At 36.2% G+C, this 14,845-nt stretch overlaps 1 protein-coding gene across 21 annotated transcripts in view; it reads right to left on the bottom strand.

Moving 5' to 3' along the window:
• Sox5 (SRY-box transcription factor 5) overlaps positions 1-14,845 on the bottom strand; it is a 921,295-nt gene that overhangs the window by 92,199 nt on the left and 814,251 nt on the right. The window lies entirely within an intron of this gene.

The raw sequence follows: 14,845 nt of genomic DNA on the forward strand, positions 1-14,845 counted from the left end.
TTCTACTTACAAATAGATATGAAACAGCATGCTTCTCTGTTGTTTTGTTTTCTAAATCCCTTGATCTTTCAATAGCTTTCCACAAAAGAATTAATTCACAGAGCACAATTACTGAACTCAGCAAAATGAAGCAATTCAGAAGGTTGCCATTGTTACCAATATGCAAATTCTAACCATTGTTTTATTCATACTTCTTTAATGATCTAAGTGCCAAATTAGCTATTTAAATCCACCGCCTCTACCCAAAACAATTTAAACATAATATATACAAGAGTATGTATTTATTTTCAAGGATATTATGACAAAATATGAAGCTAGATTTCATGTTGAATTGCTAGGATTTCAGGCACACTTCTATTAATATCTGTTTTAGCCAGGTCACTACTTAAAGCTTAAGGGACATCCTCTGTAAAATTAAGGAGCTGATACAGAAGAATGGTTTTAAGTATGATAGCAGAGAATCTTTAATTCTATCAACCCATAGAACTTTATGTATAAAACAAATATAAGTGGATGTTATCGTGTGGGAGTCCCTGGAAGACAAAGACTCCAGTGAATAGTTTGAAACAACTGTTTGCAAGGGTCTCTCAGGCCTTTTCCATTTCAAATATACTTCTCAAGACAATAGGTTTTTATGTCTTTCTCCAAACTGTGTTGCATGCTTAGATTTAATTATTTTTTTAAACTGCAGGCTTCTCTCTGATCCACTACAGAGCCTCCACTTACATAGTTCTACACTCCTTATGATTTTTAGTCAAAGAAATTACAAACTTTAAATATCTGATAAATAAATAAAATTTCCAGAATGCAATGAATCTGTAGTTTACTTTCACATTGAAGTTTGAAATAAAATTGTTGCCACAAATAAGTAAAAGTTTATGAAGTTTTTCAATTTGAGAAATAATTGTGTTGTACATACATAACAAACTGTTAGGATAAAAAATATGTGTCATTGTGCGTAATTCTACCAATGTATCATAGTGTGTAATTCCATCAATATACCTAGAAAATAAATGAGTTTCAAATCCTGATGCCAGAAAACATTTATATCATTTATTTTTTAAAATGTATACGGCATTAAAAGTACCTATGTTAAACTCTTTTAGGCCTAAAAGGTCTTAACTTAGATTAGTCAGAGGCAATGCATAAAAACAAATCTCTTGCCTTACAAAATGGCTTTAATACCAGCTAATAAGTTTTATTAACCTGCTAGTAACACCAAGCATTGATTCTTGCTAGCACATGATAGTTGGTAAAGGCTGATTAATGCTTTATTTGCACTAAGTACTTTACATGCATTATGTTATTTAATCCTACTAGTATGATATTTATACTCATATTTTACATAGAGAGGTTAGTTAACTTGCCCAAAGTATTACAGAAGGGCTAACAACTAACAGCATTATGATTTCAGACATAGATCACTGTGGGTATAACACTTATAACTAGTATGTCACTTTACCTTTCAGAAAGCAACAGTGCCTTTTAAAATATTAATATAACCATGATACCTTAATGTAATGAGTTTTTAGGCTATATTATCTTTCTTTTAATTATCCTCCAAAAGACTGAACTCTTTTTTTTACATAATTAATAATGATGACATCTACCCTGTGTTTAGAACTACTAAGTAATCTCCAGTTGCATGCTTTGACATAACCATTCAGAGCATAAAAATATTTGTAGATAATATTCAACAGTTTCATGTGATCAAAAACAACCACCACCAGAACAACAAAATAATATTTGTTCTCCTCAGGGGCATCTGTCATCATTTGGATTACTGGTCCTATTAAGGTGATAATTTTTACTTTTATAAAATTTTACTTACATAGCGAATCTGTCTTCATAAACTAGTCCTTGACTCAATTAAAAATACTTTTAACATAAATCAAACCAACAATTTGGCTGATAAGCAAATTTCTAAGATAAACATAATCTGTGAATGTGAAAAATATTAATTATTCTCTTCTTATACATAGCCAAGATTAGAAAATCAAATAGTTCTGTTTTTCTAGATAAAATGAAAAAAAAAAAACCCTGTATACTTTTAAAATTACAATACACTGATGTTGTTCCTAGAATTATATCTACTATTGACCTTGAGCCTAGCAATCCTTTTAAGTACACTGATTATTCCAGAAACATTTGAGTCACTTAAACATGTTTTGATGAAGAAAACACAGTATGCCATCAAGAAGCAGGAATGGAGCCGTGACCAGAAAAATCTAGCCCTACAGTCATATTATTTAGGTGTAGCAACAATAGAATCTGGGATAGAATTTTAAAGTGTACCATATATGTGACTGTATCACAATGCAAGGTACGTGTACTCTTATTTTTTTTTTTTTTTTGGTCACCATATATCAAGAGATCGTGAAGCTACAGAAAGCAACAAAATATAGAAAGGCATGAAAAAGACACTACTTTCTCCATTGTCCAAATGTTAAACGCCTCCTGGGAAGCCTAGGGAAGGGAATAACTATGGGAGCAGTTCCTTATCATGTTCTTCCTTAAAGGGGACTCTAGAAAACTGCTGGGCTCTGACTCTAGCCCATATGGGTTTGGAAAAGTTAGAAAAAATGCTGGCCATACTTTTTCAGGCCTATTTGCATACGTTCTTTAGTATGCAGAATGTCTCTGTATATAATTTAATTGTTGTTGGGGTTTTTGCCTCTATTAATACATATGCAAATGAGTCACTTTGCAGCTGTGCTGTATTAATCATATGTGTGCTTCTGTCTGTCTGCCCTGCAGGCTCAGGGTGGAAGGGAAAGAGAGAACTCACTCAGTCTTTTAACCTGCAAGAAAATTCACTCAGGCAGACAGAAGTATGACAGCAAACAGCCCACCAGGGTTGCGACTGAAATGTGAAGCAGTTGATCATTTTCACCCTGTATGGAAATTACCATGATCTAAAGGTAAATCGGGTAGTAGCATGTTTGGCAAAGATAAATATTTAAAAGCACTGCTCTTTATAAATAATTCTTTCAACAAGATCTAATAAGATCGAGATTACATCTAGCTCTTCCCATATGGCTGCTATTCTTGTTGTTTTCCTGGAGGTTTCTCTTGGTCAGATGCACATGCTCGGGAATATGAAGTGTTTATCTGTGTCCTGTCATAATTACTGACTTTCTTCAGAGACTGCAGGAGTTTGATAAGAAGATGAACTGCAGGTTTTTATCTACATATGTCTACCTTGATGTTATTCACACAGAAGCTTAGACCATTTCCCCTATGACTTCTATGTACCTTTGACAGCTATGAAAAACAGAATGTCAACTGATATCTTGTATGATTCAGTCTCTCAATATAATCACATTATCTACCATTTTCTCTATAAAAGAACCAAAAATAAATGCTACTGATGTTATAGTTACTAGAGACCATGTGCTTTCATTTATGTCAATTTGGAATTTTAAGCCTTTATTCCAAAAATACTATTATTGAATTTTAAAAATCATTCTAAAATTATTTTTAAAGTTTAATTAATTCAGTAACAATTCATGAGTGAATACTACTTGCTTATTTTCAGGAAAATATTACTGTTCAAGACGAATTTCAATTTTTTCCTTCTGCTTATCATTATTAATCATTGGTTGGACTAGACATTTTTGGCTTCCTATAGGTAGAACAGGTGGCAACCATCTTTTGGCCAAGATAAATATAGTATTTATAAAGTGAGAAGTAAGTGGATAAATATTTCTTTCTAATTTCAAATCTTAGAAGCCCAGCTAAAAAACAGAAACAGGATACTACAGTGCAACTATTACTATTACAAGACTCATGATGTTCATTAAGTAAAATGCAAATTAACAAAAATGAATATGAGAAATACAAGTTAGATGGAAGACTGGTACCATCATTTGATTTTATTAATTAGAAACAGACGATTCACTTAATTGATTTCATCTAGTCACAAATGTCTAAAATTTTAAAGTGCAATTTTATTTTGTGTAAATAATTAAACTCAGCTTTTAATATGGAAATAAATGTAGGTTAGTTTCTTTTATGAGGACCTCTTCTTTACAAATAAATTGCATCAGGAGAAAAACTATTAATGTCATAATTTGTTCTTGGAAGAAAAAAAGCAGAGGAGGTAGAGGATTTTTTTTGAAAAAAGGAAAGAAGAGAAAAAATTAATTCAATATATAAAGTTTTAAACTGCTTATTTGTTGTATCAATAAATATGTTCTTCCATTGTTTAAAAAATAGTGTACTTCAGTATAGCAGCAAGATGAACATACACTGAGCTAAATAAAAGTACTTCCAGTAGTGCATGTTTGTATATATGCTTGTATGCGCATTACCATAACATAGAAATAATTGGCTATTGGAAGGTTGGTCTTTATTTGTAAATTATAATGAGTTTAAAAGAACTAGAGAAAGATGCTAAAACACATTCCTTATTCAATTGTCCAATAGCTATGCTAAGGTAGAAGGAGGAAAGAGCAGGAAGAAAAGAGCTGCAGGTTTCTCACACATGAAGAACCTTCCATTGGAGCAAGAATAAGTCTTCAAGGTGTTAGACTAGTATAACTTGGGCAGGAATTAATCATACAATGTTTTATTATAACAACTAATTTAAAAATACTATGCCTACAAGCATAGTGACAATTTCTTTAATTTTGCAAATATGTAACGAGCACTAGCTATTTGTGAAGCTTTTTTCTGGGTATACGAGGAGGCATTACAGAGCAACAACAATAAAAATGACAACTTTTATCCTAGGGGAGCAATATATTTAGCTTAGGCAACAATACAGAAAGAGCATAAAAAGTAAGTTATACGGTATGTTTGAAGATGATTTTTTGCTGTACAAGACAATTAGAATAGACTGGCAAGGAAGTGTCTAACTCTGGGAGAGTTGTTTTATAATTTAACCAGGTAAAGTAGGAACATCTCAGAATGATGATACCAGAGTGACTATTTGCATGAAATGAGTTAGCTGTTCAGGCAGGGTGGAGGAGCCTTTCCAGAAAAAGAAACAGGTGGTTTGAAGCTCTAAGAAAGAACATCTTTGGGTAAGTCAGGAGAGAGAAGAGTGTAGTATAGTCACAGCAGACTCAGTATAGTCTTGTGATCCAAAGTGGTCAGAAAAATATTTTTTGTAAATACAGCAGTGTCTAACATGCCATTAGACACATGGAATGTTTTCTTAAGATTCTTTTATTAGATAAGAATACTTTATTATAAAATTTCAGTATTGTCTTCCTGAATTGAATTTTTATTACTGTTTTTGTTTTTCCATGAGCCAATAATGACTAGATTTCTGCTATTTTCTCTTTTCCAATGATGAAGATTAACTTATATAGGAAACTAATCATTAATATTGAATTTAATTTCATCATTACAGCAGGCTATTTGAGAAAATTGATGCATAATTTATTGAAAGTGTAAGGCTAAGAATCATTCTTCATGCTTTCATTTAACACATATTTATTGACCTCATAAAATATATCAAGCACTTGGCTAAGTGCAAATGATAGTAAGGCACAACTTCATGGATTTTGCTATGTCAGAGAAACCAACAGGCAGAATTTCAGATGTATTCTGCAAGTGCTGTGCCAGGGGAAGATGGTGTGCCTTTGGGACCCAGGAGTTAATCTAGATTTAGAGTCACTGAAATCTGTCTGAGAAAAATGATCTTTTTACCTGAAACTTTAGGCATAGGCATAAGTTGGTTTGGTAAAGATGGTGAGTAATGGTGGTTGGGAAGAGAAAAAAACCACTTGCAAAGATCCAAGGGTGAGAAAGAACTTGAAAACCCCAGAATCATAGCAAGTACTTAAGGAGACTAAGCAGAAGGAAGACATGACTGGATGTGTTTTTACATCAAAAGGCTTGTTCTGACCAATATATAGTAGGGAAGGCACTAAAGTGGGTAAGAACAAGGAAGAATGCTCAGGGACTTCTGTGGTGAATTAAGAAAGTAATAAGGCTATCCTGGCTTAGAAGAGGGACAGTTATCTTTGAAATAAATTGATTCTCCAAATATTTTAGTAGGTGAGATGAGCATAGATTGAAGAGGAAGAGGTAGGGAATGGAAGTTAGGTATACAGCCCCAGTTCCTAGGTTGAGCAATAGATGGAATGAAGCATTCAGTAAGAGCACAGAACAAACAGGCCTGAGGGTAGGGAAGACAGCAAGTACGGTGTTTATCCAGTCTACCACATGCGGATCAGAAGCTCAGGACAGACTCAGGTATAAAAGAAAATAACGTATTTGTCTCAAAAGAAATAAGCAGTATGTGACATAACATGTAAATTTATATTATACTATATATGTGGATGATCTAAGCCTCTTTTTCTTTAAAAATAAAAACAGTGTTGTGGGGGATGAGGTGTCACTTTGTAGGCCCAACCCCCTCTAACCTGCAATTTACAATAGCCGCCCTGGTATGCGAGAAGGAGGTAGAACGGGAATGCCTGTTCTCAGTGAGCCCTCACCCTCTGGAATCCATACTGTGAGCTGGCTTTGTTTTGCAGAAGTCTTGAGGAAGTGGCTGGCCACCCTTTGTGACACTAACAGCAGACAAATTAACAACATTCTTGAGCTAATGAATTTCTTCCTGGGCTAGAGAAGTTGTGAGAACTGGTTGTGATTATTTACTTCACTTAGATAGTTTTAGAATAAACATTGTAGTCTGTCACGTTGTAGCTTGCCACAAAGAATGCCTTTTCACTACTTAATTATCTGGGCTCTGTGAATTGATCGGGTTTACTATATATGAATCCTAAAATAAAGATTGTGCGTACAGTGCAGTGCAGTGCAGTGTAACGCGGTGCAGACAGCAAAGGTGTCTCTCCTGTCTTTCTTTTCCAAGCGCTGTACCCCCCGTGTCCCGACAAGGCGTGCGTGTTTACCTTGCCCGGAGTTCAGAGTGCTCTAGACACTCACGACAAGTGGCGCCCGAATTCAGGGACTCCGAAGGTCGCTTAGGAAGGTAAGTATAATTTTATTACGGGGAAATGGGACAATCTGCTTCCTCTCCTTTCTTAAAAATTCTTAAACATTTATTATCTATATATGGCATATCGCTCAGGTCAGCTGACTTGGATATGTGTATTGATACAATTAAAGAATATAATCCTTGGTTTCCAGATGAAGGAACTTTGGATGTAGAAGTATGGAGGAAGGCAAGGGTTAGTATAGAAAGGGCTATGCAACAGGAGGAGAAGATTCCTTTACGTTTTTGGGCTATTTGGTCGGTTGTGTACTCTTTATTAAAAGCTATGGAAGATGAACATATTGTAGAAAATCTTCAACTAGAAATTAAGCCAGTTATTCAGGAATTGCCCCTCACAGAGGAGGAGCAGAATGTAGTTCAAAATGACGCTATCGCTTTAAGTAGTGAAAAGGCGTCCAAACTAAAAGTAAAATCCACTACAGCCGACTCAGCTTTAGCTGCCGCAGCAATATCAAATTATGACAATCGCCCAATTTTACAGGCTATACAACATTTAACACAAGAGGTGAAACAACTCTCCGTTAAGCAAAACCCGCCTATAGTTCCCTCTGCACCTCCTCCATCTAACCCTAATTGGAGTAAAGCCAAGCTAGCTTTGGCTGATCTACCAAAATTAGGGGATTCTGATGAGGAAAAGCCTGCCTTTGCTTTCCCTATAATCAGACCTCAGCCAATAGATGGAGAGGCAGTTCCCCCTAGATGGGAAGCATTTAATATGGATGATTTAGCAAAATTAAAAAAGGCTGTAACCCTTTATGGCCCTCAGGCTCATTACACTAGAGAATTAATAACATCGGTAGCAGATCACTATGGTAATCTTGCTCCTTATGATTGGAAAGCCTTGGCCAAAATTCTTTTAAAAGAGCCAGAATATTTACAGTGGCACATGTGGTTTATGGAAGGTTGTGCGAAAAAGGCAAGACAAAAATGCTGATATAGTGATAGAAATGTTTTAAAAGATATTTTAAAAACTTTACCTCAATATTTTTCTCCGTTTGGACTTGTAATAGCACAGGATAAAATTCAAAAGGAAGAAGTTAGTCATTATTTGGGATATATTCTTACTAGACAAAAGGTGATTCCACAAAAAATGTCTATTAGGAGAGATAAGTTATCCACTTTAAATGATTTTCAAAAATTATTAGGGGATATTAATTGGCTTCGTCCCACACTAGGTATTCCTACCCATGCATTACAGCATTTGTTTGCTACTCTACAGGGCTCTTCAGATCCATCCAGCCCTCGTTCTTTAACAGCAAAAGCAGAGCAAGAATTACAGTTTGTAGAACAACGAATTAAGGATGCATTTTTAATTAGGATTGATCCTAAATTGCCTCTAACTTTATATATTATTAATACTTTTCAATATCCCTCTGCAGTTTTAGGTCAAAATGCTATGCCAGTAGAATGGGTATTCACTAAAACTAAGCAATCTAAAAATGTTATGCCTTATATTGACATGGTTGCAGCTTTAATTATAAATGGTAGAGCTCGTTCTATAACTTTGATAGGAGAAGATATAAACAATATAGTTATCCCTTTAACTAAGGAACAATGGGAATATTTGTTGTCAATTACTGAAACCTTACAAATTGCTTTAGCAGATTTCATGGGAACTTTTTCATATCATTTTCCTAAAAGTAAATTATGGGATTTTTTTAGACGTCAACAATTTGTGGTTAATACCTTATTAGCTGTACAGCCAATTCCACAAGCTTTGACTATATTTACAGATGGATCTAAAAATAAAGCTGCATATTGGACTCAAAAATCTTACTGGGTACGTCAGACAAATTTTAACTCTGTACAACAAAATGAACTTTTTGCTATATTACAAGTGTTTTTAGATTTTCATAACCAACCTATTAACATTATAGCCGATTCAGCCTATTCTGTTGGAGTAGTGACAAATATCTATTCAGCTGTGTTATATTCTAATAAGCCTGCTTTATTGTCTTTATTTCAAAATTTACAAATACATGTTCAAAAAAGAAATCATTCTTATTTTATTACTCATTTACGTTCTCATTCTCAGTTACCCGGACCATTAGTATCAGGTAACAATGCAGTGGATTCCTTAGTTATGTTCACCACACCCGTTGAAGAACATCAATTTAATCATGCAAATGCAGGACATTTGCATCTTAAATATAAGATACCTTTTACAAAAGCTAAACAAATTGTAAAAGCCTGCCCTATTTGTAGACCATTACATTTAAGAATTATTCCCGCAGGTGTCAACCCTCGAGGAACTCAACCTAATGAATTATGGCAAATGGATATTACACATGTACCTTCTTTTGGTCGGCTTTCTTATGTACATGTAGTTATTGATACCTATTCTTCATTTCTATGGGCTACTGCTCAACAGGGAGAATCCACTAAAAATGTTATTGTACATTTATTGGAGACTTTTGCAGTTATGGGAATTCCTTCTAAAATCAAAACAGATAATGGACCTGCTTATACTAGCAGAACATTTAAACAATTTTGTGATCTCCATAATATTATTCATATTACAGGGATTGAATATAACCCCCAGGGTCAAGCTATTGTTAAAAGAGCACATGGCACTCTTAAGTTGCAAATTAAAAAATTAAAAAGGAGGAGTCAGGAGGATATTCAGATACCAATACTGTTTAAATTGCAAAACAGTCCAAAAACATTACTGCATCAAGCATTGTTTATTTTAAATTTTCTCAATTTACCACAAGGTGAAATATTAACAAGAGCTGAAAAACATTTTGAACAGCAACAACAGCCTTTTGTGATTAATGAACCTATTTGGACTAAAACAGCTCCAGAGGCTGAATGGGAGAGGGGCACATTGCTCTATAGGGGGAAAGGTTTTGGTTATATCTCCACAGAAAATGGAATTCAGCAGTGGGTCCCTGGACGATGGATCAGGACCCGCGTCTCCAGATCCTGTTCACCAGCCCCGGAGACAACTCCCCAAGGAACCGGAACCGTGCCTTCAGAAGCGAGCGCGAAACCAGCTAGAAGCTGAGGATGCTGAGTTTGTTCCTATCGCAGCCATGGCCAGATTACAGCTAAGAAAATCCCGCCGCTCACAGCGACCAAATTTAAATCCCCTCCCTACATGGGGACAATTAAAGAAATTGACCATAGAAGGGCAACGGCTTGTCCTTCAAGCAGGAAAGCCTTTAAACCCTGAAAACTTGTTTTTAGCTTTATGTGCCTTGCTCACCGTTGCATCGGGGAATGAGGTACCTCCGCATTCGTACTGGGCATATATTCCAAACCCCCCTTTATTAGAACCTGTAAAATGGGGAACTAGTGATATTTTACTTTATACCACACCTAGAGAAATTTTGTCAGCACCGTGGGCTGATTTAACCCCCCACAATCAAGATGATGGGACACTATTCAATTTTACTTATTATGGTAATCAAAGGCCTATTTGCATTGGGGAACCGCCTTGCATCCCTCTGGGATGGCAGTATTGGATTCAACATGGAATAAAAGCAGGCAACAAAAGGACAAGGCTTCAAGCCTTGGCTGCTCAAACCTTTAATGTTACCTGGAGAAATTTAACAGCACCTGATACAAATACATTTCCTGTATGCCCTGAATTTACTTATAAAAATATTTCTTATAATCCCATAATTTGGCAACTATGTATGGGAAAATTTGCTAAAAATATTGATGGGTATATTATTTGGGGACCATTTGGAAAATTCGTTAATGGATGTGCTGAATGGAATGAGACAAGATGTAATCTCTCTGTTGTGTATAGTCTTCCAGATCCAAAGAAAATAACTGACGGAGCTCCTATATTTCAACAAAAGACGGCTCTCTTGTGGTGGGGAGATGGTGGAATCGCTAACCCTGCTGTTGCAGCCGAAGAATACCCTCATCACCTTCAAAATCATATTTGGAAGATCCCAGCCGCTATGCAACCTGTAACCTTGTACAATGTTTCATATTCAGGGACTAGTCGATCTGTATCTACTACTTATAATTTTACTAGGTTTAAAATGTATAATATTACTGTTTGTGCACCTCTGCCTTATGTCTTTTTAGTGGGAACTTTTAATTTTACACATTTTTCTTGTACTTGTTTAAATTGTCAATTGTTTACATGCTTAAATAACACACTAAATTTCACTAAGCCTTATACAGTTATGCTGTTACAACAAAAAACTCATATTTGGTTGCCTGTAAATTTAACTCGACCTTGGTCTCAAGACCCGGTAATTTCTGTTACTACTGAATTTTTTAAACATCTGTTAAAACGTACAAAAAGATTTATTGGAATAGTGGTTGCTGTACTGTTAAGTCTGATAACTGTAGCCTCTCTAGCAGCAGTCTCAGGAGTAGCTTTACAAACCTCTTTGCAAGAAAAACATGTTGTCGAATTATGGCATGAGAATTCTCATGAACTTTGGTTAACTCAGTGGCAGATAAACGCCAGACTACAACAACAAATAGACCTCCTTAAACAAACAGTTGAATGGATGGGTAGAAAAATATTGGCTCTTCAGCATCAAGTGTTTTTAAAATGTGATTGGAATTCAACTACTTTCTGTATAACCCAACGACCTTATAATCAGACAGAACATAAATGGGAAATGATTAGAATGTATTTAAATGGAAACACCTCTGCCCAGGAGGAAATAGAATCTTTGCATAATCAAATTGACAAGGATTTTGCAAAGCAAAATGATGATGAATCTCTAGCACAATTCGCGCAATTGCTTGCTCAATCTTTGAAAGGATTAGATTCCAAAGGAATCTGGCAGAGCATTACCCACACTTTTAGTGGCATGGGACTTAGTTTAATTATAGTTCTCATTGCCATAGTTCTTGTGTATTTTTACTGCATAAGACGAAATGCTATTAATAACCTGATCTTATGGAAATTGTTGTTAAAAAATAAAAAGGAAGGAAGTGTGGGGGATGAGGTGTCACTTTGTAGGCCCAACCCCCTCTAACCTGCAATTTACAATAGCCGCCCTGGTATGCGAGAAGGAGGTAGAACGGGAATGCCTGTTCTCAGTGAGCCCTCACCCTCTGGAATCCATACTGTGAGCTGGCTTTGTTTTGCAGAAGTCTTGAGGAAGTGGCTGGCCACCCTTTGTGACACTAACAGCAGACAAATTAACAACATTCTTGAGCTAATGAATTTCTTCCTGGGCTAGAGAAGTTGTGAGAACTGGTTGTGATTATTTACTTCACTTAGATAGTTTTAGAATAAACATTGTAGTCTGTCACGTTGTAGCTTGCCACAAAGAATGCCTTTTCACTACTTAATTATCTGGGCTCTGTGAATTGATCGGGTTTACTATATATGAATCCTAAAATAAAGATTGTGCGTACAGTGCAGTGCAGTGCAGTGTAACGCGGTGCAGACAGCAAAGGTGTCTCTCCTGTCTTTCTTTTCCAAGCGCTGTACCCCCCGTGTCCCGACAAGGCGTGCGTGTTTACCTTGCCCGGAGTTCAGAGTGCTCTAGACACTCACGACACAGTGTATGTCTATGTTTAAAATATTTTAAGTGCACAGTATGGTGAATTTTTATAAGATGTGTTTCCAACTGTAGAGTAAGGATCTTCAGGGACATAAAATAAGAGGTAATAACCAATGGTTTTATTTAAAGTATGCCGTTTTGCTTGTTTTTTTAAAAACAATTATATTTATTTTTATTCTCTCTCTAATAAAAATTCTGATTTTACTTAACATATCATTTAAGTATAAAGAATAATATGCAAAAGCTCATTTAAAGAAATACAAATGGTATGAAACAAAATCAACCATGAGTAGGTATGTATCTATAGTGCTGTTTATTAGATACAAGTGTTCAAACACAAGCACATGCCTTAATATATGTCTGTGTTAAGAGGTGCAAAATGAAAAATTGAGAGTTTAAGGCAGACAACTGTCATTATAATTTCTATAGCTACTTTTCTTTGCAAAGGGAGATATGGTATATGGTAATATAACAAAGTGTTGTAACAAGAAATAAATGGCATAATTAATCCTTGTAAAACCTTTACTAGATAACCTAGCATAAAATATATTCCATAAACCTTGGCTAGCAATAGCTAGTAATATCAATTCTTACAGCATCATTGTCTATAAATTAAACTCATTGTGTTTGAACCCAATGAGAAGGAACCAACATTGTTTAAAATACATAGTCCCTTTCACCAGTGAATAAAGATTAGTTCAGATCACCACTTTTCCTTTTTCTTTGTTCATATCAATTACCTGCTCCCTACTACGGTCTTCCTGATGTTATCTCAACTCATCATAACCTGATGTTATGCTCAACTCAAGCAACTGTTATTGTTGCTTAGTACACCTCTGGTTTCACCACTCCTAGGACAAACAAGAAGTTAAAGTATAACAGAAAACAAAACCAAGTAAGCAAGCCACAAACAACAAATTCTTTAATGGTTCTAAAGAAAGATACCAGCAACTGGTTCCAGACAGCATCAGTATCACCACCTCCCCTTATTAAAAGCTGGCTGAACTGGCCCTCCGTCAATCAGTATTCATGATGTCTTTTATTTCTATCTCATCCTCCAGGCTCTGCCTTCCTAACCCACAGTGCTGAGAAGGTGAAGAGAGACACGAACGTGTCTAAAACTCTATAGAAGGCTTCGCTTCTTGAAAAAGGGTGCTCTTCCATTCTACTCAGGTGAGGAGGCAAAACTCACAAATACGAGAAGTCAGAGAAAAGACACACTTGCATGCTTTTCCTCAATTCGTGTTGCTAAGCAAAAAACCTAAGGCCTCACCTCCTAGGAGAAAGTTGTGATAATCCAGAAGAAAACTTGGCAGCATACATGCTGGGGTTGGGGTGTATGTAACTACAGACATCTTGTCTGTGTTCTCTTTGGATTTTCAAGGACAGGGATAGGTTGGCGAATAAAGGTTAAATGTTTACTGTAGGCTGGGATCAAGACTCTAGAGTAGTAGCATCTTATCTCTCAGAGGACACAGAAGAAGACCTGGGTAGGGGATCTCAAGACTCCATAAAGCAGCATTGAGAATGAAGGCAGGTGTCTTGCTACTCAAACAGCTGTTGGACAACTGTGGTGTTAGGCCACATGCAAAGTGGGTTGGAAGCAGAGATCAACAACCTTGCCTGCCTCTTTAATAGAAAACCAAGAAAAGTTGACTAATATACAAGAAGACCACACACGCACACGCACACACACACGCACACACACACACACACACACACACACACACACACACACACACGCTCTCCATAGGGTCTTAATAGTGGAGATTCCTTCCACAGTACAACCTGCATGGGCTTGCACACACACACACACACACACACACACACACACACACACACACACGCTCTCCATAGGGTCTTAATAGTGGAGATTCCTTCCACAGTACAACCTGCATGGGCTTGCCCTAAGCCGGAGTTGCAGAAGAAAAGAGTAAGCCACTCCCTCACATCTGGTCTTTAGAGCTGGAATTCTTGCCTCATGAGGGAGAGAAGGCAATAGAAAGTAAACTGGATATGAGACTGAAGTTTCTTAATATCACAGTGGAGGTATGATGTGATGGGAAGTCTCCTCCATATATCCTTAGGGGATGGATAATGAAGGATAAACATGAAATGCACACTGGCCTCTATAGTCTAGTCTACTGAGAGGATATTTCTCGAAAAACAGTTTTGCTAAGATTGGACTATACTTGGTCTAAGGGTTAAGATAAGACTTTCCGATTAGCTAGTGCAGTTAGCTTTTCTCTGGCCAATCTAGGTAGGTGCAGAAGAAAATAGGACGCTTTTCAAAAGCAAGAGGAAAGTAATAGGTAATATTTGCAGCTCTGGGTACCAGCAGGCATCATTTGCACTTGGCAGCATATTTGTTCAGGTCCCGATT

The sequence above is a fragment of the Cavia porcellus genome, unplaced genomic scaffold (genome assembly GCF_034190915.1).
Source record: "Cavia porcellus strain 051 isolate PalLab524CR breed Dunkin Hartley unplaced genomic scaffold, mCavPor4.1 scaffold_27, whole genome shotgun sequence".
Taxonomy (NCBI): domain Eukaryota; kingdom Metazoa; phylum Chordata; class Mammalia; order Rodentia; family Caviidae; genus Cavia; species Cavia porcellus.